General features: G+C 49.3%; 1 protein-coding gene and 1 pseudogene across 1 annotated transcript in view; both read right to left on the bottom strand.

Annotated features, from left to right (window-relative positions):
- Window positions 1-16797, bottom strand: part of LOC119385816 (polycomb group protein Psc-like) — a 76500-nt pseudogene extending 59703 nt beyond the window's left edge.
- Window positions 1-24410, bottom strand: part of LOC119387099 (ORM1-like protein 3) — a 465457-nt gene that overhangs the window by 353062 nt on the left and 87985 nt on the right. The window lies entirely within an intron of this gene.

The raw sequence follows: 24410 nt of genomic DNA, 5'->3' as shown, positions 1-24410 counted from the left end.
TTTCTGACCTATATAGCACGCGCCTCCTCGCTGCAAGAGCGGCGTTTCTGGTATTGTGGAACGGTAATTATCCAATAGAACCGAAATCATTTTTTCTCTCTCGCGTCCATTTAACGCACACGACGCCCTATAGAAGCATGTTCCCGCAACCAAAGGTAAAGCATACACACGTGATCTTCATTTCATTCTTCCTTCGGTTAAAGGGGACCCTGATCCGCTCTTCCAAGCATTCATGGAATGATCTCAGTATCGGAGTTTATTCCCTCACGAATCGACTACCGCAAAAAGTTTATCTAATCCGTCAAGAACGAGTTGCGTGAGTTACAGCTGTGTTCTCTCTTCTCTCGTCCCGACGACCGCGTTTCACCGATATATATAGTCAACCTCCCATTGGACGAGTCCGCTAAGAAACAAGCTTCGCAATGGATGCAAAAACAAAAAACAAAATAAAAACGAAGCAATATCACGTGCTGCTCACTATACGCCAGAAAAGTCACCGTTTCGACGGTGTTCACGCCATCCAAAGGGCTGTCACAGTCTCTTAAAGGGCTGGTGCCACCAAATTTGTGGCTTGCGCGGAATTCTTTGCTGTAAGCGTTTCCTATAGCTCCAGGAAGCATGATGCACGCACCAAGATTCATGTATTCTCGCTAAATAACTTCATATCGCCTTTTGATGCTGACAACTTTCGGTTTCGGTTTCTGGGCGCCGAGGTTGGGCAGTGACGTAGAAGCAACGTTACTAGAACAAACTCAGTTTCAAAGCTCCGTATCTACGCCAGCGGATGAGGGTGGTCCGAACGGCGGTCGCGAGAACTAGCGGCGCTGCAGTTCCGTCTTGCGCCACTACCGGCGCGTCGTCTGCTGCCACGGCATAACGCTGCGGTCCGCCGCGCAGTTGCTCGCGGCAACTGCGCGGCAACTTTCTTATTGTACTACTTTGGTGGATACTTAGGTGGATATGCATAAGGTCGTCTGTATGCAGTGGCCCGCGTGCGTTGTTCATTGATTGGCTAAGAATCGATGTTCGGTCTATATTGCCACGCCCACTTGTTTTATTTTGATGTATTCGGGTTTGACCAGCAAGGACGGTTATCAACGCTCGACGCTGTCCGCGAAGCAGTGTTCGAGAAGCTTCGCGATTGTAGTAGATCGTTTTGGTAAGATTGCGCGCTGCACGCGAATGTTCCAGCTTTGTCGAGAGATAACGCCGCCACCAGCCGACGCGCTTGACCGCTTGTCAGTTGATCGACGGTCGACGATCTGTTCGCCGCTATCAGTGTATTGCTGTAGTTTGACTTTCAGTTTCCCGGTCACAAGTTCGGCCAAATAAGGAGTTTCAGCTCGGACCTGCTGACTGCTGCCTTCGTCGACGTCACGACCCTGTGACAATATTTGAGCTGTCTACTATGCGCTTAACTTCCAAGCATAGGAGTTTCTAAGCGAATGAGGGTTTTCAGCGTAATTTTTATAACTACCACCACAATTTTAGACGCTGCCGTCTTATCTAGACCAAGAACAACCCAACACGTTTGTAAAAGCCTTTATAGTGTACAAAGAAGCGTACTTACTCGAGATACAAAAACGTCCTAGAAAAACAGTACTCATGTTTCTACAATTTATTGAAAAAAACTTTCTCAAAAAACATAACCAATGCTTTGCAATGTTTACAAGACACGTTTTCGCGACGGTTAAAGGGATACTGACCCAAAATCGAAAAATTTTACGAGAACTCGGTAAATGAAATCTCAGTGTGCGATTACATTGAATAGATGTCTCTGAGCAATTTTTTCAGCGGATAGTTGTATTTTCGGTGTCTCATCTTTCTACGTCGGCATCCTTCTACGGTGCCTTAAACAATTCGAACAGATCGGCCGTGATGTGAGCACCGAGCAGTTATTCGCGCGTAGTCTGTCGCTAGAAGGGTCGTCAGTATTCAACTTCAGTTTTTCAACTTCACCGAGCAGATGTTCCATGCCCGCAGCACTTCTTACACTGTACGACAGCCGTTTGCGTTTCGTGCTGTAGCCGTTCACTACGCAGTTAAACTGCTCAACTACAATTATCTTTTGCACAAGTAAGTCTCCGTTCCCGAAGCAAAGTGTGGGATTGGGCTAGTTGGTATTCCAACATTAGGCTGCTCAGCGCAAAAAAATTGACACGGTACACATAGAAAAGAAGAGGACAAGCGCTGGTCCTCGTCATTTCTATGTGTATACGTGTCAAACTTTTGCGCTGAGCAGCCCGTTCCCGAGCCGGCGAGTGTAAAATATTCCGCACATCTTGTTCAATACCTCGTCGTAAAATCTCTCGAAAATCCACTGCTTTGAAGGCATAGCGACAGCTGACAACTGATCGAATGTCAGTGTGATGCAACTCTCAGTCTCGGAGCGTATATAGGTCCTCCTCCAAATTGGGCAATGGGCTTTCGCGGGACGCCGTGCGTTTTGGGGGGGATTTGCGCCTAAACTCCGAACATTTTGGTTTTGAAATGTGGGGTGGAAGTGCTGGGAACAAGCGCGGCACGGAACCGGGCGCGAGTTCCCACTTTCCACGTGGGATCAAAACTTCTTGTCCCGCAACGACACGACGATAGTGGTTTACAATGTCGTCACTCTCAAAATGAACGTCACAGACCTTGCATTTCGCAGTAACCTTTCTATCTTTGCGATGCAAAGCTTGAATGGCGTAGGGTCTTTTGGTGGTCCGAAGAAGTGTCGTGAAGCGGAGTCGTCGTTGCGGTAGCCGCTCTTGCAGCCCGGCGCAAAGCAAGTCGGCATACCGCACTGTGAATCTGTTCGCCCTCGTTACGCTTCGTACATCATGCACGTGTCTTCGTACAAGACGCTAAGCCTGGTCAAGAACAATCGCAAAAATGACGAGCTAACATAGCGCAGACGACGCTGTAACCCACGTGCGCTCGTACATCGGCGGCGCCGATCACAAGCGCCAGCCGCGGGAGCTAGACGTGACTGCAGCGCCACTAGTTCTCACGACCGCCACGCGGACCGCCTCTCCGGCGGAGCTTTTAAACTGAGTTTGTTCTAGTAACGTTGACGTAGAAGTGTAGGAGGCGTGGTCACGTGACCACACAGGGCTGTGACGCACTTAGCCAGGAAGCGATCGAAACTCGGCGAGTGATGTAGCAACCGATGCTTTGCCGGTACTATACACTCTAAGCCGAAACTGGGCAAAATTGGACTAACGGCAGTCGTTAAACCAAAAGATCAACGGTTCGTCCAACAGGGTGTAAATGCGAGACAGTGCGTGTCGTGCGCAAACGGCCGGCAAGAAGGGGACCAACGGGGGGTGTAACTGCGCGCCGATCGCCTGCTGCCGCGCTGCACTTCTCGGCCCTGTCGGCTAGCACGATCACGAGTTATATCGGTTACACGCCAGAGTGAAAGCGAAGCACTATTACAACGAATAGAAGCAGTTATGAGAGTCAAGTTCAACTCGCGCCGGCGCACACAGCGAGCGAGAGCGCTCACCCACGTTTCTTCTCTGCGAGCTGCCGGACCCAAACAAGTGCAAGCCTTCGAGCCCGGACACCGCGGATAACTCGCTTCAATGTACCGAATTGGGAAGAACTACGAAGAACACTGCCAGCGCTAACAAAAGTAAGCTGTTTGTCAGAGGTTGTATTCCTGCAGAGTCAGCGGCTACAACTACGAAGCGATACGATGTAGGCTTCGCTACGTCGTCGGCACCAAGCCGGCCGGCGGCCGGTGAGAGTTCGCTGCCGGTGCGGGTGAAAGAAACCTTGCGTAGAATTTGTTTCACGGAGAATGATGTCTTCTGAAATAAAGTACAGTTCAATCTGTGTCTTTCTCTCCATGCGACAACTGTTGTCAAACATCTAGCGTGAAGGCGAGCGCCGATACGAATCAACGTGCGGCCGGCGGTGTACAGCGAGCGACTTACGAGCACGGTGAAAGAACCGTGCCTGCGCGCCGTCGGTATACATACATCTACATCACTCTGTAAGACGCCGCCGACAGCGGATATCTATTTTTCGTTTGTATGTAAAATAACGACAACGAAAATTGCACAGGAGACGCATGTTGTGATCGCCAGCGGTCGTTTAACTAATAGCCGTGCTCCTCGTAAAGGCCTAGCGACGTTGTCGGCAAGAAGCCGGCATCGGCGGTACGCCTCACTGCTTCGCCGGCGTTCCTGCATATATAAGTGCCGGTTCTATGCTTGTGTGTGCATAAGTGCAATTTACGGACTTGCGCACCAGCATTGCTGACGCTGGTTCGGCCGACACGATAGAGTACCAGCTGATAATTCGAATTCGCTGACTGAAAAGAGGGTTAAACGTCCGATGGATTAATATTAAAAGATCGGTGTGTTGCGGTGCTACCATTGAGCCAACTAAGGTTTACACTTACGCTGCGAATGTTTATTGTTTTATTACTTCGAACAGAAGTCTGCCACCAGCACCACATGGGAGGTCAAGATACTGTGCCTATATATACACTGTAAGCAAAAGTTAGCCGAGATTGGGGTTTTTGCGGCTCATTACCTCTGAAAACTCCCTCGCTCCTAAAATTACTACCTCGTGTTGGAGTAAAAGTGGCACATGACATAGTTTTACCACCACCTCTGAGGGACGTAGTAAAGGATGTCATAATCCAATTTACTACGTGGGGTGTTTTCTGTCACGTGATTTTTAACCACCGTTTGAGAGTTTCTTATCATGTGACCTCGCCCGCGCCCTTCGCTCCCCCGCGCCCTCCGCTTTGGCGGCTTTTGTCCGCCAATGAGCGTCCCTTTCAGTTTTTTTTTTTCAAAGCTGGTAATGGAACTGCAGCTGCAGAAGCTCAACGAGCGAGAAAAGCAGTCTGTGAACGAAACGACTTGCTCGAAGAAAAAAACCTGCTTGAAAGCCGTGCTGCAGCTTTTCCCAAATCATTGGCATATGTCGTCTAGTGGCCCTTGAGACAGGCGTGTGTAAGAAGCTTGCGCTGTATATGTTATGTTTGGTTGTGGGGATGGCAAGTTCAACTCGCGTCGCCGTCCGGCTGCAGCACAGCGGGCTGGATCTGAGGTGCTTCTTCTATCATCGAGCGGCCGTGCGCGTACGAGTGCAAGGCTTCGAGCCTGGACGGCGCGGATACCTCGCTTCCGTGCCGAATCGCGAAGAGCTACGAAGAACACTCCCAGCGGCAACAAAGTCAAGCTCGTGTGATCGTCCGTGGTTGCTTCCTAGAGGGTGACCGGCTACAACTTCGAAGCGATCGGAAAAAGGCTTCGCTACGTCGTCGGCACCGAGCCGGCCAGCGGCCGATGTGAGTGCGTCGCCGGAGCAGGTGAAACCAGCGTCGCATAGATTTTGTTTCACAGAACAGTCCGAACTGTGTACATTCCAAACTGTGTATTTCGCTCCATGCGGCCGCCGCTGTGAAACATCTAGCGTGAAGGCGAGCACCGATACGAGGCAGACGGAACCCAACGTGCGGCCGCGGTGGACTGCGAGTACGAGCACGGTGAAAACCGGGCCTGCGAGCCGTCTCGTTCGTTGTAAAGTGTATCACTCCGTAAGACACCGCGAATAGCAGTCACCTGTTATTTTTAATTTGTGTCTAACATAACAACGACGAAAAATGCTCAGGAAATCGCCAGCTGTCTTTCATCGTATAGCCGTGCTCCTCGAAAAGGCCTAGCGATGCCGTCGGTAAGGAGCCGGTACAGGCGCGGCGCCGCTCTACTTCGCCGGCGTTCCTGGATTTGTGCTGATACTGTGTTTGTGCACCGCTGCGCAATGGAAAAATTGTTGAGTGGCCGTGGTTTGTGTGTGCTTAGGTATATTTTGCGGGTTTGTGCGTCGGCACTATAACGCGGGTGCGGCAAACACGGAGTGCCAGCGAATAATTGGATAATCAAAAAGGTGAGATAAGGCGGGTTTGCACTAAAAAGGTCGGTGTGTCTCATGGCGACTTACCGCCAAATTTAAAAGATTACGCGTGCGCTGTGAATCTTTATTGTTAAAGCAAGCAAAACATAAGTCTCCTACCTGCGCTACATGGCGGGTCAAGATGCGGTGCCTATATATACCGGGTGGCCGGAGTACGGTTGTACAGCGGAGCAGTCGGTTGAAGTGGTGTTTTATTCTGCATTGGTTGTGTGTGTGTGCGGGTGTATGTATATGTGTTTGTGTATGTGTTTATCTCTATATATGTCATGGATACTGTGTTTTCTACGTTGATTAAATTCGAATTTCGATGTATCATGGTGCAATCGCGCTCCCTTTTTTTTTTTTTAACCACAAGAAATAGCCGCGAAAACTGAGTTAGGGGAGTAAATAAACACTACTACATCAGCCAAAAGAAACTGTCGACCGCGAAAAAACTCTCAGAAATCACCGGAAAAACATTGTAAAGGCAGTAAAAAATTACTCTTACTATACTCGCTGAAAACCTCAGCGGGGTAAATAATTACTACCGTTCCTACGTTCAAAAACTCGGTTAGCGTGAGAGTAAATTTTTACCGCGACTGGTACGTGTAAAAAAAAAACCCAGGAAAGGTTGTGCGCTAGAGGACAAGCAGTTTACTCCCGTTTCTGGTTATTTTTGTTTAGTGTGTAGCCGATGGCTGGTTTTCAGCTGTGTAGCGCGGGCGGTAGGCATGTGAAGTGTTTAGATTGCAATGGTTGTGTGTGGTTGTATGTCTGTGTGGTGTATGTCTGTGCCGCAAATAATGCATCATTCAATGCTGATTCAGTTAGAAATACCAAGAATTACGCCGACATAGCGAAGAATCGCCATCTTTTTTTTTTCTCGGTTAGACCAGACGGTTCAACTGTTAGTCCCTCTGGAGCATTCTACGAGGACCAACGTTTAAACCACCTGGAGTAAGTGCTAGAGAGTAAAAGTTGAACCCCTGTAGTTACTCCCGCAGTTGGTCCAAAAATGGTTCAAAATCTGTGGCAGCCCATTTAGTCCCCTGAAGGACCAATGCCATACCCCATTTTAGTCCTTTTCGGCTTAGAGTGTAGTGAATTAGAATATATTCTACAGACGGTACGTACGTTGCGGAAACGGCGGAGGTCCGGAGGTCACTCACGTTACTAGCAGATTTGGTGTGACGTCACTACAACTTTCGTTGCCCATCCTACAGATCTACGTCAGTGTTGGCGCGCTAGCGATGGGTTTCGATCGGGAGAATGGGCATTTAGGTACACTTTGGAAGTGAATTAAAATATATTCTAAACGTTTGCTGTGTCCGACCCTTCGTGTGGAATGTCCTTGCATACAGAGGAAAACCACAACAGGCTTGTTATAGCCTCGAAATTTGATGGCACCACCCCTTTAAGGAGGTCACGGCAGTTGCCTTCGCAGCGTCGGAATCGCGTTGGATTAACGCCCCAGAAAACGACATTAAAGAATTTCAATATGTTTACCGATCGAAGCGATAATGGAAGAAACTGAAAGAGCACAAGGCGAGGACAGACAAGAGGCTTGAGACACACGAATGCTGACTAGTGCACGCGTGTCTCAAACCTCTTCTCTGTCCTCGTCTCGCGCGCTTTTTGTTTATATATAGTCTAACCAACATGCTAAACAGTCATCTCAACGGCCCAATAAATTCATTTTATACCAGCCCAAGCCTCGCTACCTTACGGACAGACACTGTATGTGTATGTGTATATATATATATATATATATATATATATATATATATATATATTATATATATATATTATATATATATATATATATATATGCACTTTTATACAGACGATCTGCCTAAAAGATATGCTTCCTACAGATAATGGAGACGTGGCTTTCATTTTGTGCAAAATTACGCTGCTCGTCCAAGAAGGTGACCGCCAGCAGATTAAATCGCATGCTAGCATAGTCCATCTCAGCTGCGTACGTGAGGCCGTGTGCGTCCGTGAAATGAAGTTTTATGCGTGATATAACAATTCATTAGTGAGAGTCACCGTCAGTGGAGTGTGGAGCCTTATCGGCCATGCATCAAGACAGCGTTTATATACAAAGGTGAAGACGGGCGCACCGAAAAGCTTATAGCGAAGCCGATCTACGCACTTCAGTCTGCTCCGATGGGACGATATAAAAATGAACGTCGAGCAACCCCCGGTTGAACAACGCAGCGAACATCACGTGCGGAAACCGAACACCGCCTGCTTCCACGCTGCCCGCCGCTGACTTCGTCTCGCCGGCTTCGAGGGACATGCGCTTATACGAGCGGCACCGAAGAGTTGAAGGACTCTCGCAGCGCCCGGTTTATGTTTGGCAATCGTCTGTTATATATATATATATATTGGCGAAATACTCGATCGAATGCACAACATATTTGCCACAATATATAATGTACAGTACGGTCCATTGTTAAAGGGAACACTCGAATGAGCAACTTTCATTTTGTTGGCCCCCTATCGGCTAGTGGATGCGCAAATATTGTTCGTGCACGTTACTGGTGTATCATAAGGGTTCAGAGCTGTCAACATAGGCTGTGTTCCAATTCTGGACAGCATCGTAGACAGTCTACGCTGACAGCTTAGAAGACAGCATCGAGGTCATGTTGTCCGACAAATGGAACGCGTCCAGAAGACGTCTACGCGACGCGATGCCACCTCGCGTCGAGAAGAGAAAGCTGAGAAAAACAAACGCAAATGTTCTTTCTTTAGCCTCTTTCGTGTTCAAACCTATGAAAAAATTAACGTAGCTTACATTGAGCGCCTGGAAAAGCGCCTACTGGTGTACAGACGACCATACCGGCGAGATCCGAGCTACGCGAGCATTGCGCTGAGCCGCCATCTTGTTTGGACAGCAAAGTAGCCTGCATCGTTTTTGTATTTCTCGAAGCTGTCTATTTTGCCGGCTACATGAGAATTGGAATGGGACTTAAGATGGCCACTGTCCACTTAGCTGTCTATCTAGCCGTCTACGCTGAGTATTGGAACACACCCAGTGTTATGCAGATCTAAGCCACATATGCTTTTGCAGGAGAGCGAAATCCGGACATACCCGACGCGCAAGTGTTCCCTTTAACAGTGAACCCGTCTGTACGCATATTCGCCGGTTCAATGGATGACGGGTGCCGCGCCATCGATGAACAAACAGGCATCACGCAAACGCCCAGCGTTTCTTTGAGGCCGTTCGATTTGTCCGAAAGATCTTCTGCGCAGACGTGCACGAGGTGCCGGAGGCGCCTCTGCGTACATATATGTACTACTCCCTGTCGGTTCCGCGCAGGATGACGTAACAAGTCCAGCGCGCGCGCACACGCACGTCTTCTGAAGCGGCCCCTCGTATAAATGTAACGCAAGACAGCAGGTTTCTCACAAAGACGACGGCTTGACATTTATAGCAGTTCGTGAAACAATGCTAACCCGATCTTCTGCCTCCCCCTTTCACAAAGACATGTCTTTTCCACGACGCCATCTGGAAGAAAACAACATGATGTAACCTTCCAGCAGCAGAAGCATGGGCGTCGGCAGGATTTTTCCTGCTGCATCGCAGCTGGGGGAGGGGGCGAGAGCTGGCATATAGCTAGGGTGAGGGCAAGTGCCGTTGTGGCTTGAGGGGGGCAAGTGCCCCTTTTGCACCCCCCTGCCTACGCCCATGAGCAGAAGTGCTGCTTTTGTTCTCAATAGCGGTCTTAACTGCATGACATCGCCTGATGTCAACTCTTTGGGACGTCAAGTCGCAGCTTTGTCAAGCAGCCTTATATATATATATATATATATATATATATATATATATATATATATATAGTATATATATATCTTATGTGTGTGTGTGTGTGTGTGTGTGTGTGTGTGTGTGTGTGTGTGTGTGTGTGTGTGTGTGTGTGTGTGTGTGTGTGTGTGTGTGTGTGTGTAAATCAGGCTGCTTGACAAAGCTGCATGCGACTGAATTGTCGGATGCATACGGCGGTGAATTCGCACGGTGCATACATCGCTCCAATGAACCAAGTTTCGCCATATAGTCAGGCATAACGCTACATTTCTTAGTGTCATTGTTGTTCCGAAGTCAGATAGCCACGTCAATAAATTCTCAGACTCAAGCGATCCTTTATCTCGGAGCCATATGCATGGAGCACCCGACTTCAGATTCCTTGAAATACACCCCCTTCATCTTCATAACTTCGGCGGCGACGATATAGATGACCTCAAGCTCCTAGAAAAAAACATTAGCCCGCAATACGAAAAATATGCAGCAATAGACATGCCCCATTCACTGCCAAAACAGTGGCAAGCAAGGCCATGCATGAATATGAAACGCCCGGTTTGAGTATACAACCATGCACCAGCCTTTGCCATGCAAGGCTTGTTGCGGGACGCAATGCATGCAGCGGCATCGCAGTCATTCTCAGCATTCCCCTCACAAGGACATATCTTGAGTTTTCCTAGTCTTTTCAAGGGCTTTATTCAGGCAGCCGCCCCATCGCACCCGTCATTGACCAGAGGGCGCGACGGTGCTCTTATACTTGCCGCCTCAGTACCGCCGACATCGGCCGCGGGCATCGCCTGAGGCGCTGGCCAGGGAATGGGATACCAAGAAAATGAGGCGTTCGCAGAACACATGCATGGACGCGCTAAAGCGCCTCCCCTGTAGGGAACTTTCTTATGAAGGTGCCGCCGTTATCTCCTCTGGGCAGTTGCAAATATGCGCGACCCCCGAATATACGTGACCACCGGCGTGCCCGACTTTGCTGCCTCTAGGCTGTCTGTTCAGTCCGTGTCTGTTCGTCCTTTGTCTAAAAAATTTTTCGCGCAAGAACTATATAGTGTGCATTGACAACGCACCTGTGTACCGTTTCTGCCTTTCCTATATTCTTTCTCCCTCTGACGCCAGAAATCGTATATCTTCCCTGGCGAAAACCCTCTCCCCGCTGTTCTTTCATTCCCCTTCCCTGTGGCATTTTGCGCTGCTCCCTTGTCAGGGCGCACGGCAAAACGTCACAGGGACGGGGAATGAAAGAATAGCGCCGCGCCTTATTGCCTAAAAGAATAACCACTTACTGCTAGCCCCCCCCCCCCTTCTTTTTCCCGACCGAAAACCGCTGCGATGGGTCCATGACGTCTTTTGCATCACGGTCTTTCAGTTGTCAACTAAATGTCATCGTTCCGCCGTCTTCGTCGCCTTGTCCTTGGGTATGAGGAGCCGTTCTTGCATGAACGGCTCAATTCCTGTGGCCCTTGTATACGTGCACAAACACAATATATACACAAACGCAAAACGGGATACATAACTTGGGAAGTTGGGCGACCTCAGCTGAAATCGTGGCCTCTTCAACCCTCTTCTTGTTTGCTGATAACTGCTGCGCAGCTTATTCGCATCATCATGTTACGCGTATACGTCACTATTTCATTTACTGCAGGCGCAGGAATGACGTTATAATAACTAGTCGAGATGGTGCTGTTCATTATGAGTGAACGCACGAACACTGCGGCGTTTGTCGTATGCGTACAGTACGTTTGTTAGTTAGCTACACTGTAAACGAAAATGTACCCAGCTGGGAGGTGTTGGGGGATGATGCTCCCGCCTAACTCCGGTGACCTCTCCCCAACTCGAACACATCGGAATTTGCCGGAGTATATACGTTCATTCACCGCCGTTCTCCTCCCGCGGCCGATGGAGGGAGGAAAAGGGCGCCCTTTCCCTGATTATACTCCGGAGCTCGTGCCGCGAATACTCCGGAGCATCGCTCAGCGGCTTTGCATTGGCTGCTGGAGGAGTGACGTAGGCAGCCTCGCCGGCCGACCGGTTTCCACCAACACCTCCTAGACAGGTTTTCAGGCCTGCGAGCAAGAATTTGACGACACAAGCCGCCGGCCGTCCAACCCGTCCGACGAGTTCGCTTGCCTTGCATTCCAATCCCCTGTCTCCCCACTGGCCCTGCCTGAAGCGCGTGTGTCCGCGTCATAGTGCAGCGAGGATTGTCCGAAGCCTTCGGCTGCGTTCGGAAAAAGGAAATCGTTCCATGCACCTTGCGGACATTACAAGCGACTACAAGCGTCAACGAAGGTTGTCATCTCATCGACAGCAGCAAGTTGCGGTGCCCTAATCGCGTGATGGTGCCGTGCAGCAAACGACACATTGTGATCTCGCGAGTGGCGAACAAGCGGACGGTCGCGGGTGCGGCGCAAACCTGGTGAGTCAGCTCTTGTTGAATTATCTGCGTCATTTTTCTCGAAAAGTGCTAAAATTGGGTACTGTTATGTTGATAACCAAAGAGATTACGAAGACTAGGTTGGCATTAGAGGATGGCAGTAAAAAAATCCAGCGGAAATTTAGAAAACGCGTTGTTTGGACCAGGTGTTCTTTTTTTTAATATGGATAACTGCGGTAACTTAAACACAGCACTGTAATATTCGGAGCGCGGAGTGACCCTAGCGATATGCATTCATGGAAAACATCATAGTTGTGGGTTAATTCAATAAAGAGTTATTAAATGATAAGTAAATCTAATTGGTAAAGAGATATTGTTGGCCTGGTTAGTATAAATAAAAGGTAATTTTTGTCCGCTTTCGATATTATTATACGCCAGGTCGGGGTCTATCATTAAGTGTTAATATTCTTGATCTTTCATATAAACGGAACTAATAGGACATGAAAAACTGAAACCAGTATTAATTTTTTATATATTTAGCGAATTGAGCTAGAGAAATGTGTTTGGTACAGATTTTTAGAACGCATATACGTGCTCATTTTGGCGAAAAAAATTATTTCATATGATAAGAAGCATCCGAAATATCAATGTAGAAATGTAATTGACACTTCGGAGAATGTGGTCCGTCCATAAAAGAAAGGGAGAGAGGGGTGTCGAGACCAGTTTGTGGGTGACGGGGAATGCGAAAGGAAGGCAGGGGTCGCTTGGCACAGAAACGGGTTGGGGGTGGAGGCGCGGACTAATGGCATGTGAGTGCCAGAAAGGAGCAGGCGCTTGCTGCGGGGACGCGGTGCTGGATGTTGGCTGCGCTTCATTGTGCTCTCGTCGCTTGTGTCCTGCGCTGCCGAAAGGCCCCGGGAACCAAGCCCGAGCAGTCAGGCTGAACTGCACGCGGCACAAACAGCTATGCAAATAGGGATAAAGCTGGGGAGTAGATCCAGTTCCATCGGTTCCCGTCTGCAATCGCCGTCGCCGACGGCCTTCTTCACGCACCGGCCGCCAACGACGGCCCTCGTTGCATCAAGCTACATGAAATACATAGACTGAAGATAGCTGTTGAAATATTAGAATCCGCGACGCATCGAAAAGAAAATGAATGCAGAACGGGAACAGGAGTTTGCACGATGTACACCGGAGGAACAACATGTGCGATCGGCGAAGCATTGCGTAAAGAAAGCCGAAGATCGAATAAGAGACGTCGGGTATCCTTTTCAAATGTTGGGAGACAATGTTAACATGTAGACAGAATAACAAGGTATTAAATATTCGGCAGATTCCACGCCTTGTGGGAATCGGTTTCATGCGAAGCAGTGAGCGAGGCTGCATTTTTTTTTTTGTCTGTTGGGCCAAGCGTTACGAGGTGGATCGACGTGTTTTTCTAAGTGCAGTAGATGTGTACACATCGTCGTCTTACCAGGCAATAACTATTTTGAAAAATGTCCGTTACGAAAAGTTTCATGACAGGGCGGGCGCAGCAAATTAAGAAAGAAGGGTACAACGCCAACTTGCCTCGAAGCCTGTTTTGGAAAGCAGAATAGAGGAACGCTTTTCTTATGGAGCGGTCGTAAGCATAAAAACTGGAAGCGCCTAATATGCGGGAAGTAGGACGATAAGAACAGATTGAAATGCAACTGTAATAACCAGTAATGACATTTTATAAAATTAGCAAGTCAGCGAGTACTGAAATTCGCTCATTTTAGTGAAAAAGAAAGCTTTGAAAGACTGAGCAGAAGTAGAGGTATCGATTTTTAATTGTATGGAAAAGTTTCGCGCGTTTTGCACTTTGTTCGCGGCGCGGAGGTGTGTTTTTATCATAGAGCGGCTGGCTGACACCAGAGTACGTGGGATGTGCTTCTTTATATTGACTTCTTTGTGATATTGTGTACTTTGTGTGGTCCGTTTAATTAGTGCTGCTCTGTCAAACTTTGTCGTTAATTTTAGTATTGACTATGCTGTAAGAACCTGGGTGTTCTCATGGACTGCCACCCTGTATGTAATTTAATGAGTATCTGTGGCTTCAGTGTCCTCAGTTTTCGTGTTTGTGGCATGACTTAGTTCTCATGTACTACTTTCTTGCTAAATTATGCAGGAAGAAATCAGCTGAATCTTTGCGTCGTCAATGAATCTGATGGATGGTCCGTCGTGGATGGTTTCCGGCGAATACGCTTCCTTCGTTTGTTGTGCATCCTTTTGCAGCATTCTGGGCTTCATTTCGACACGCTGCGCTTAAAACTTGAGCGCTGTTGGTTTCACGTGATCTGACTTCTGCTTTGTTTTTTGGTGGCCTTTTGCATATTTGTTTCTTGTATTGCTTTCCCAAATGCTGGCTCATGAACAGAAAACTGCAGCTTATTGTTAATAAATGAAATAATAAGAACTCACGTGTTCTCTTGACTTTCATCTGCTAGAGGTCTGTGGATAAAAGTACACAGTGACTCTGCAGTGTTTGATGATAATTCCTTTATGTAACCAACGCGTGACACGATCAGCATAGAGTGAAGAAACTATAGCAGCGAAGCAAAGAGAAGGATACTCCCGATGCATCTCACTGAAATTCCGTCCGGACGGAGTAAGGAGATTCGTAAAATACTCCGGAGGTGACACGAAAAAACTCCGGATAGCCGGAGTGAAACAACGGCGAAAAATACTCCGAAGGTGCCACGCAGTCACTCCGGCCAGCCGGAGTGAAAGAACGGCAAAAAATATTCCGGAGGTGCCGCGCAAAAACTCCGGCCAGCCGGAGTAAAAGAACAGTGAAAAATACTCCGAAGATGCCACGCAATAACTCCGGCCAGCCGGAGTGAAGGAGCGGCAGAAACACTCCGGAGGCGCCACGCAATAACTCCGGCCAGCCGGAGTAAATGCTTTACTCCGGAAGTCCGGAGTATAAAAAACTCCGAATGGGGGGGTCGCTAGAGGGCAAGCATTTTACTCCCACCTGGGAGTAATTTTTTTTTACAGTGTAGAAACAAGTACCGTCGGTCGCGACTTCAGGCGCGCGAAACCGATACTCAACGCAAGAGGTCAACGACATCTTCCCACCATCGAGAACATCAACCACGCATGCGAGATTGAAAAGCGTTATTTATATAGCTGGTCAAACAGAGAAAATACGTAGTCTATACTGCAGAGAGGTATAATTTTTGGATGCTTTTAGGCATTTGGCAGGAATTTAGAGTGCCAAATTAGAGGGGGTTTCGACCCCGAAGCCGCAAGGACAGAAACAGGGTGCCAGAAATGCGGGAAATAATAATCCCCCACTACGAATCGTACGCAGGTCGATAAAGGACGAAAAGGACGTAATAAATTCGGCAAGGCTGACGAGCCTGGGCCGAAACCGGGGCGAAGACAGCGATCGACAGCGATACCCCGCCATTGGGACGGCCTCGGCCGAGAGCCCGCAGAAAGCGTCGTTCTGCGTCCAAACGGATAGGTAACGAGCAGCGACACGCGAAATCTGCGTCGTCCTTTTGGTTTTTGACTTCCACAAATGTGTGTTAAGGCCCTAAGGTTAACCTGTAACCCAGGGCGCGAACCCTACAGTGCCGCTTCAAGATGTGCGCCTGCCAATGCGGAACCGCCGCAAAACACGCCAAAAGGACAGGGTAAGGTCAGAAATCATGTTAAAATCTCTCTTTCTAGGCTCTCCGGTACCTTTGGAGAAACGAAAACCAGACCTGGAGCCGAAATCGTGGCCCCAACAGAGCTCCCCGGGCCCCCAGAACCCGGCCAGCGGCCGCTTTCAGTCGTTAGGCCTAACACTCCGCACCCCCACGTGAAGATGGAGCGCAGCGCACGCGGTACGACGCCGAAATCAAGTTCGCTGTTCGGCGACAGTGTGACTAGCCGCCAAGCTGACAGTGTTGACGTGATCACTGAAGTGTACACTAAGCGCCGAATAGCCAATAATAGTGCCAGCTGTCACGACTATAAGGAAAAAACTTGCTTTTTTAGAGGTACCCACGCCCCCCACACACAGCGCCGCGAAGTAGAAGGCAGGAGGCACGCATACTCGAGTCGAATACGACAAAAATAAACGCGTCACCGCCATAAAAGACGTATTGCCAATAACCTTGGACATCAGGCAATCTATTCCAACAATCGGATCGACGCTAGAGGCATCGGTGTCGAGGCCACGGCCGTTGGAGCGGGGAGCTCCGACGCCGAGATGGCAAGCGAAGCGGTGGCGGGTGACAGCTCGACAGTATACCTCCCAGAATCGGGCTGTATGAGCAAAACCACGACGTCGGCGTGCTAACCAGCGTTTCCAGCACGCTCCGGGAGCCTCAGAGCAACCGCCAACAGCCAGCGACGGGCGCCGACGAAGGCAGCCGCGCGAGCCCCGCGAAAAACCGGGGAGCGCAGAGGAGCGCCGCACCTTTCCCGAGTCGCCATATTGGCTCTCTCGGAGACGACCGGTCGCGCAGACGACGCTCCAGAAATCGCTCGTAGCTCGAGAACGCGGCGTCGCAGCGACATGCCGCATGCAGCAGCGCAATCGTCAAAGCGTGCAGATTCTGCACTCACCGTTGGATCCGATGAGGAACGGCCGGAAGCGGTTCAAACGCGGGGTCGAATATCCAACAGCACCGCCAGGAGATGCAACCGACGCGGCTCCAGAGGAAACTGGTGTGCGAGGCTGCGGCCGAACAGTTCTCCCCGCCGCGCGAACGAGAAGCACCGCCAGCGAGCGCCGATTGGCCCGCCGGCGTCACGTGATGCCCTGCCCGGATGGCTTTTGTTCGGAGCGCGTCAGCAAATGGGAGCGCGCGGGAGAACCCCCTGCGCGACTTCGGCGGACGCTAATGGCATTTGCGCTCGGCCGCGTTCCTGCTTGCCCCGTCGGGCTAGCCGAGCCGCGCGCTGGGTTGCAGGCTCGCTCTGCCGGCTTTGCTGGCCGGCTTCTACTGTGTACGCTGCTGCTGCTGCTGATGCTGGCTGCTGCATGCAGCCCTGCTTGTCTGCGTCCTCCATGGAGAGGTTGCGGGCCCCTTCGCCGCCGCCGCTCGAGTGTGCCGGTTCTCTCTTTCTTTTTTTATGTTTTCTGCATTGCGCTGTTTTCGTATCGCTCGCTCCCCCGCGTCGCGCGCGCTCTCTTTGTTATTTATTTTGGTGGCTGTCGGCAAGGGCCGCGAGGGAGCTCGCTCGAAGGTTGTTACCCGACAGGCGACGGCTTGACGGAGCGCACGCAATTAGTGCGCCACCGGCTGCGCTCTTGCGTTGAAAAGACAATACACCTGAGCTCGCCGTCGCTGCCCTTTGTGCGCGTCATTGTTGCGACCGCGCTTATAGAAGTAGCCTTTGTTTTTCTTTCACTTTCTTTTCTTTTCACGTATGCTATCCCTCCGATGAAAGAGCCCGTTTTTCTGCCCACCCCTCTTGTATACATACAGATCTTTTCTCGTCCGTCAACGTTGGCGAGAAAGTTGCTACTGCGTTCGCTTTTTCATCTGTATGCGCTCATGCAATCCCGCTTATTTTTTCTTTTGATCTTCCAGTATTTTATGCTTCTTTCTGTTATGCTCAGGAACACTTCAATGTGGCATGCCTCTTTTAGCATCCAAGTATCGTTGCGTTGGTAAACCCTTAAAGGGACACTAAAGGCAAATGGTAAGTCGACATTTCTTGCTGAAATAACGTTCCAGAAACCTCGTGGTGCTTGTTTCGTGCCAAGAAAATACTTATTTTGAAAAAAATCACATTTTAGTGGTCCGCACGGCGTTATAGCGCACTTCGAATCGCCCGCCTGGAAAGGGCCTCTCACGCCCAACGTTGCCCGCCTTGACTGCCCGGAGCCGACCGCTGCGGTTTCTGCTTTGAATGGCACATTACAAGCCTTGCCCAAGTTGCGGTTTATCCTCTGCACGAAAGTGCAGCGATCACACACGCAGATTTCTTGGTTGTTTAACACACTGCCGCAGAGACTCGGCCACTTCGGCGTATAGGGGTTTATTTGCGGCACCCATTGGGAAGTCACGTCGGTTCCTTTGGTGCAGCTGCTGTTACTCAAACGGCGCACACCATTCAGGCACCCGGCAACATAACAGGGACGCGGCATTTTGTCGAACTTTTGGTTAGAGAGACTTTCATGAGCGTGCAAAGCGCACACGCAACAGTACGCGATACGAAACAGCCCACTGAGAACCGACCGCACGAGCGGAGAGCAGCCCAGCGAAAACGGAACTTTTGAACCACTCGCGCAGTTCTCCTTGGTAACGCCAAGTTCTTTTTCCCTTGAATGAAACATAAACGCACAAGCAGCATTTTATTACGTCTTTTAATGTACGGAATGTTGCTTTTTTATTATTATAAGTAATTTGAGAACTAGTGATTAATTTTACTCGTGACTCTTGTCATCATCCAAGATGTTCCACTGGTATAGCGCATATCGTGTCCTATATTTACCTTGATTTTTCGATTAGTATAAAGCACTGCTCTTTATAATACTGACGTTTTAGGCATTCCCAAACATTTCACTCTGGCATAAATTGTTATCTGCCTTTAGTGTCCATTTAAGTGAAAGATTGAGCTATATAATTTTGTAATGCGTGCATGTAATTTTGAACTTCAAGTGTATTCACCAAGGGCGCTAAATGTGAGCGTATAGACGGTGTCGCTATTTGTAAACAAAACTGCACGCTTCGCAATGGTGCGCCTAAGTCACGTTTGCGCACGCAAAACATCCACGTATACGTGAAATTAAAACTCTCTAATGGTATACTTCAGGAATGGAAGTTCCGGTATTGTTTACTCACTGGATTCGGGGGTGTCGGAGTGGTGCCCTTGCTATCGTCTTTTCAATACCTCTCGTATACTCTCTGCACGCTTAGAGCGATTTGAAGCGTCAGCGGGATTCGAAGCGACCAACTGAAAGGGCAAGAATGTGCGCGGAGTGGCACATTGCATTAACTGAACGTCAGCTACGTTACACGCGCGCATTCTAAGCTGTATAGAACGTCCCGAAGAGTGTATGTACATACATACATAAGGATGCGGTACATAAGGCTGCGGAAGGATAATCGACCGCTGCCTTTATGTCTGCATATCTACATACACCACCTTATTTCGTGAGCGTGGCAGTTTGCATTAGACAATGCGAATGTAAAGCATACAGGTATATATAGCGTTACTACAAGGATGCGCTGGTGCTTTTTTGTGTGTTCTTTTAACACGAAAGTGTTTTATGCCGGGGTCCACCAAGTACATCCGTCACGGATATGACGTTGATAAAATGGACGCCAACGGGTGAGAAAGCAAAAAAAAAGAACAAGAAAGAGATAGTCTGCTGGGAATCGAACCCACGTCGTTGCGGCCGCGACGGCAAGCGCCCGACACCCACCGACTAAGCCGACATCAATACACTGCCCCATTCGCGAATATTTCCGCCAAATGATCACGAAGTTTATTGAAGAGTGTAAAACTAAAGACCCAATTCCAGAGTGGCTCGAACATCTTGAGCCACTTATCCGTATAAAGGACTTTAGTCACTATGTAACCACTCCGGTCTTTACCTCTGTATGTACTGTTTATGCACTGTAATATTATTGTATGAGGTGCAAAAGTAAGTAATAAAGGACTAAGCTAACTCGGGAGATGCTAGACACGGCGCGAACGCGCCTTATATCTTTCACACATTCTCTTTCGTGGCGAGTGGAGCTATATGCGGAGCGGGACGGTGCCGCCGTCTGTGAGATGTGTAAAGAAGTAATGCTTCACGATCGACACTTACTAGCACTTACTCCGAGATTGCACGCGATATCGGAGGTCATGGTTAAAGCGGTTAAAGCGTCTCGATACCAGAGAAGTAGACTGGCCGCGCTGGCGTCGCCGAGGCACCCTTGACGCAGTTACGTTCTTTGCCTTTGGCTTCGTGTTAGCGTGCGTTGGCTCATCTGAGTAGTGCAGCTTCCACGTGCACCAACGGGATTTCTCCGCGGCCGACTGCTTCAATTGCGAGAGCACCGACTAACAAAACTGCTGCAATATGCGTTGCAGAAAGGACGCGATTTCGACGGGCAAATGTCGTGCCTATGGAGCGAGAGCAGCGCCTGCGACCGTGCACGCCGTTTCTCTCCTTAATTGACAACGCTTTGAAGAAGTGCATACCGGGTACCAGTGTTGTTTATGAGCTTGTTGATATCATCCTTACGCGGGATTCACGATTCGCTGTGTCCAAATATATGTTCACACCGTCAGCTACCACAACGGTTTAATCATCATCATGGGCGTTAGTCGTCGCGATAGAGACATGCTGTCAACATGGGTGCATCCACGTCAAACTGCCAAACACGAATAGACATTGTACAAGCTCTCATATATAACTTCACAATAAGCACTACTTCTGTGAAGACACGTTTCACTTTCGTGTTATACCGATTCCTATGACGGAGGGATCAGCCATGTTTTTTGTTGTTTTTTTTAATAACGTGTGTATCCACGTTCATATACTCACCACGCGATGTTATTGAACCGTATACGCCAACTGGAATCGCGACACAGCCGGGAAGTAAATGTCGTGACTATATATACACATGGATGAGTGTTCTTTCGAGCATCTTCTTGCGAAATTCTCCTTTGCGATGAATCACAAGAGAAACATCATACGCTATATAGTGCAAGCTTATCTTTGCGAATGGGCTCGCCCTCAACTCCCCGCACATGGCCTCCCCTCCATGATAATGAAAAAGAGCTATAATAAAGAATAGCGCTGTCCATTGAGAGCGCTATTCTTTATAACTGATATAACTGACAGCAAGAAAAATCATTACAACGTATACCTTGCAAATTTGTAATGTTTTGTTACTCCTGCGCAGCGGATGCGCTCATGTTTTTCTATATAAGCAGTGTACGGATCACAAAATAAACTGTCGAAAAGTAGCGCTCTGTGTGCGCCTGTGTGTTCCTTCTTTGCGTCGCCGTATACAGTGCGTTTTTATCGTTCTTAAAAATCGACTACCAACGTGCCAAGGTTGCCACCTTGGCAAGATAGAGACAAGTAAACGACGGTTGAAGGATTGGTGGGACGAAAAAGTACGGGGAAATGACAAAAATAAATAGCCTGAAAACCCCGGTTATACTCCACCGCAAAACACCGAAAGGTAAGCTATGAATTTAATGCTTCTTTTTTTTTTCTATAGGAATAAAAACTTATTTCATCTGGACAGGGAATTAGGTTGGTGGCGCACAAGTCACATGGCCACTTATAATGAGGAGGCTGATAGCATCCATCCATTCGTAGATCATTCGCATGAACTTGTATGCGTTCCCATGCAGAACGACGAAAATCATAACGAAAACCGATGTCAATTAACCCCCTATCCTTTCCGACAAGGATCACTGCACCCAAGGCCGCGGTCTTGGGCGCGTCTCGGTGTATATGCTCTCAATTGAAATGTAAACATTTCGACAGAAATCTGTCTGGCTGGGTAGAAGATTTAGGAAGATGAAATGGTTCCAGGCACAGTTTGAAGACAGCCCGGCGTTTTCGGGACAGCTTCGGTCCCTTCCTCAGGGGCTGACTGTGTTGGTCATAAAAAAGCATCGCGGGCATCGCCGCGTCTTGTTCTCCCCGCACGGCTCCGGCCTTCCCTTTCCCTCACGTTTCGGAGGCCGTGAACGTATACTGGGGGCATTGTTCCTAGCGAGCGGCTCACGTTTGCTGCAGGTTTGCGCTGAATGTGCCAATACTCGAGCAAGAGCCTCTTTTCCGGATTCCTTTCCGTTTCTAGAAGAGAAGCGCGTGTCAAGAGGAACTGTGCGAGTATACCTGCACCCCTCCCTTCGCTCTTTTTGCTGAAGCTCTTCTTGGGACTGCCGGTCACCACAAAGCGTGTTGCCAAACTGAGGAAAGTTTTTTGTTAGGGGAAAAAAGTGGGCGCTGTCTTCCGCAGCCCGTAAGGGAGCGCGTCTCGGCGAAGGGAGCACGGGAACGACCGAAATCATGCGTGCACGGCTAGAGACACGCGGTCGTTGATCTTCTACGCCCGTCCAGCCAGCCCTTCGCACATCATTTGTCACCGCTCTGCAGCAGTTTTACCGGAGGCCCACCTCGAAAAGTTGCCACAAACGGAAGAAAGAGACGGATACCAAGAAGAGAGACAAACGGCGCTGGGCAATAGGCAGGAGCAGAACGGCGAGCACCGCCTCCGCTGAGGTATTTCTAAGATTTCTCGCCAGAAGAAAGCTTTCTCCCTGCATGTGTCCCTCAAGAGTGTCGAGTATTCCCCCTGCAACGTGGCACGTGTGATTCCCGTAAAATGTATATACTTCGGGGAGCTCTGCTCGATATACTCCCGGCACCGCTGTCGGTGTGGTTCAGCCCTCACCAATTTTTCAACCACTGCCTTGACACCTGTATCCTACCGGCTGCGGACGCCAGAGTTATCTTCATGTACCAATACACCTTTTCAAATTCTCACGCCAGGGGGGCGCCATATTGAAATGCGCGCCGCCTAACGTGCAAGATTGGCGAAATCGCCATCTTGGGCTGCGCGTACTCGAACCGGCGCGCTATCCAATGGTGTGAGATCTCTGCTAAAGCCTGTGTTTGCTGATTTTTCGTTTCTTTAGACTGTTTTGTTTGATATCGTCGCTGCCACTGACCGATTCGTCGCTATCTGAACCGTTCAGCGGCGCGCATTCGCGCTTGCAACGCAAGAATGAGCTCCGCGTCTGCGAACGACAGTGCTTCGTCGTCGGTACCAGTAGCAACAAGCGTAGTAGAAGGTCGATCACGGCGTTAAGTGTTAATAATCGGTAACTAGAATGCTCTTGCAGCTGTCTACCGATTTCCTTTATTGGCGTACTAAACGTCTACGGATCATTCATCAGTTTCAACCTCCGCGCATACTCGCTCGCGGCGCGTTTGTTCAGCTGTAAACTGTAAACCCTGCACAATCCTTCTTCTTCATGGATACCTTGACCTACATTCACCCCAACGACGTCAAAGACTAGGTCGAGGACACGTGTGAGTGGCCAGGAATACGGCGAGTGAACATTGTTAATATATCGTTGAGGCGAATGTGTGGGGTCTTTGCCAGGTGTGCAACTGTATACGAGGCACTGGAGTCGTACAACTACGTGCAGTATGGCTGGGTGGGTCAGTCACTGGAGCCCAATGTGAAGGAAAAAGTCGTGCTGGTGAAGGGGAATGTGACACCGTCGCAAGCCGTGAACAGTATCCATCGCGCGTGGGTTGCTGCGAGGCCCTCCGGTGAAGTACGGCGCGCGCAGGCTGCACATGCGTAACCGGACAAGGCGGAGTTTGCAGCCGTGTCGGCCGCTTTATTATGGACGATATGAAGTACGAATCCGTAACATTCTTACGAGTTACTAGGTGAGTCATCAGTGGCTTGCGTACCCTCCTATCCAAGGTGCTGCACGGGAACGTTGTTCTCGTCGGTTTTCTTGCCGCCAACGAAATACCGGGAAGGGAGGCGTGACGATGGCGACATGCGGAAGTTCTTCCGATTTACTGAAGCCACCCACTGCTGCCGCAATTCAGGCGACGAAGGAAAACGATGCAGCGCGAACATGCCACACTTGCACTCATCGCGTGGCTTACTGTGCTGCGGACACACGATTGCACCTAAAATATCGCTCTTCTGGTGCTTGTTCGTTCACTCGTACACGACACAGTGATGGCCAGATGACTTGCTATGCGAATGCAGTAAATTTTCTGCCATGGTAGTCACTTCGAATCGGAGACGGGCGCACAACACAGTCACACAAACGCGTACCAAAGCAACACAAACACGGCAGTGGCGCAGCCCAATGCAGGGTGGCAACACTGAGAGCATACCCTCTACCCCTGCAGCTGACTGGTTCGAGGCTGCTCCTGTGAAAAGGTCTATAGCCTGTTCAGCCCGTAAACACAGCCAACCTACGCCCGATTTTCCTCACTTCATGCATAGGCAAGGCACTTGAACGCGTCATTCTCAACAGCCTTAACAAATTCATAAAATAACAACTTATACCCTTACGAAATGATAGGCATTTCGTAAGTTCCTCTCCAGCCAAGATGTCCTGCTTCACCTGAAGCATGACATCATTATCCCAAACTCTAGCCTGTAGGCACTCAAGCAATTCTCAGTCTCGACCTCCATGAAGATCTCAACAACGTCAGCCACGCCGCCATCTTGACTGAACTGAACGCTGTAGGCGTTGGCCAAAACGTTCATAATTACATATCCACCTTCCGGACCGTATACCTGCCACTATTCACATTGGGTCCGAGTATTGTTGCCCCTGTATACTCCTTAGGGA

The sequence above is a fragment of the Rhipicephalus sanguineus genome, chromosome 3 (genome assembly GCF_013339695.2).
Source record: "Rhipicephalus sanguineus isolate Rsan-2018 chromosome 3, BIME_Rsan_1.4, whole genome shotgun sequence".
NCBI lineage: Eukaryota > Metazoa > Arthropoda > Arachnida > Ixodida > Ixodidae > Rhipicephalus > Rhipicephalus sanguineus.
The sequence above is the reverse complement of the archived record's forward strand: the minus strand, read 5'-3'. Positions and strand labels throughout refer to the sequence as shown.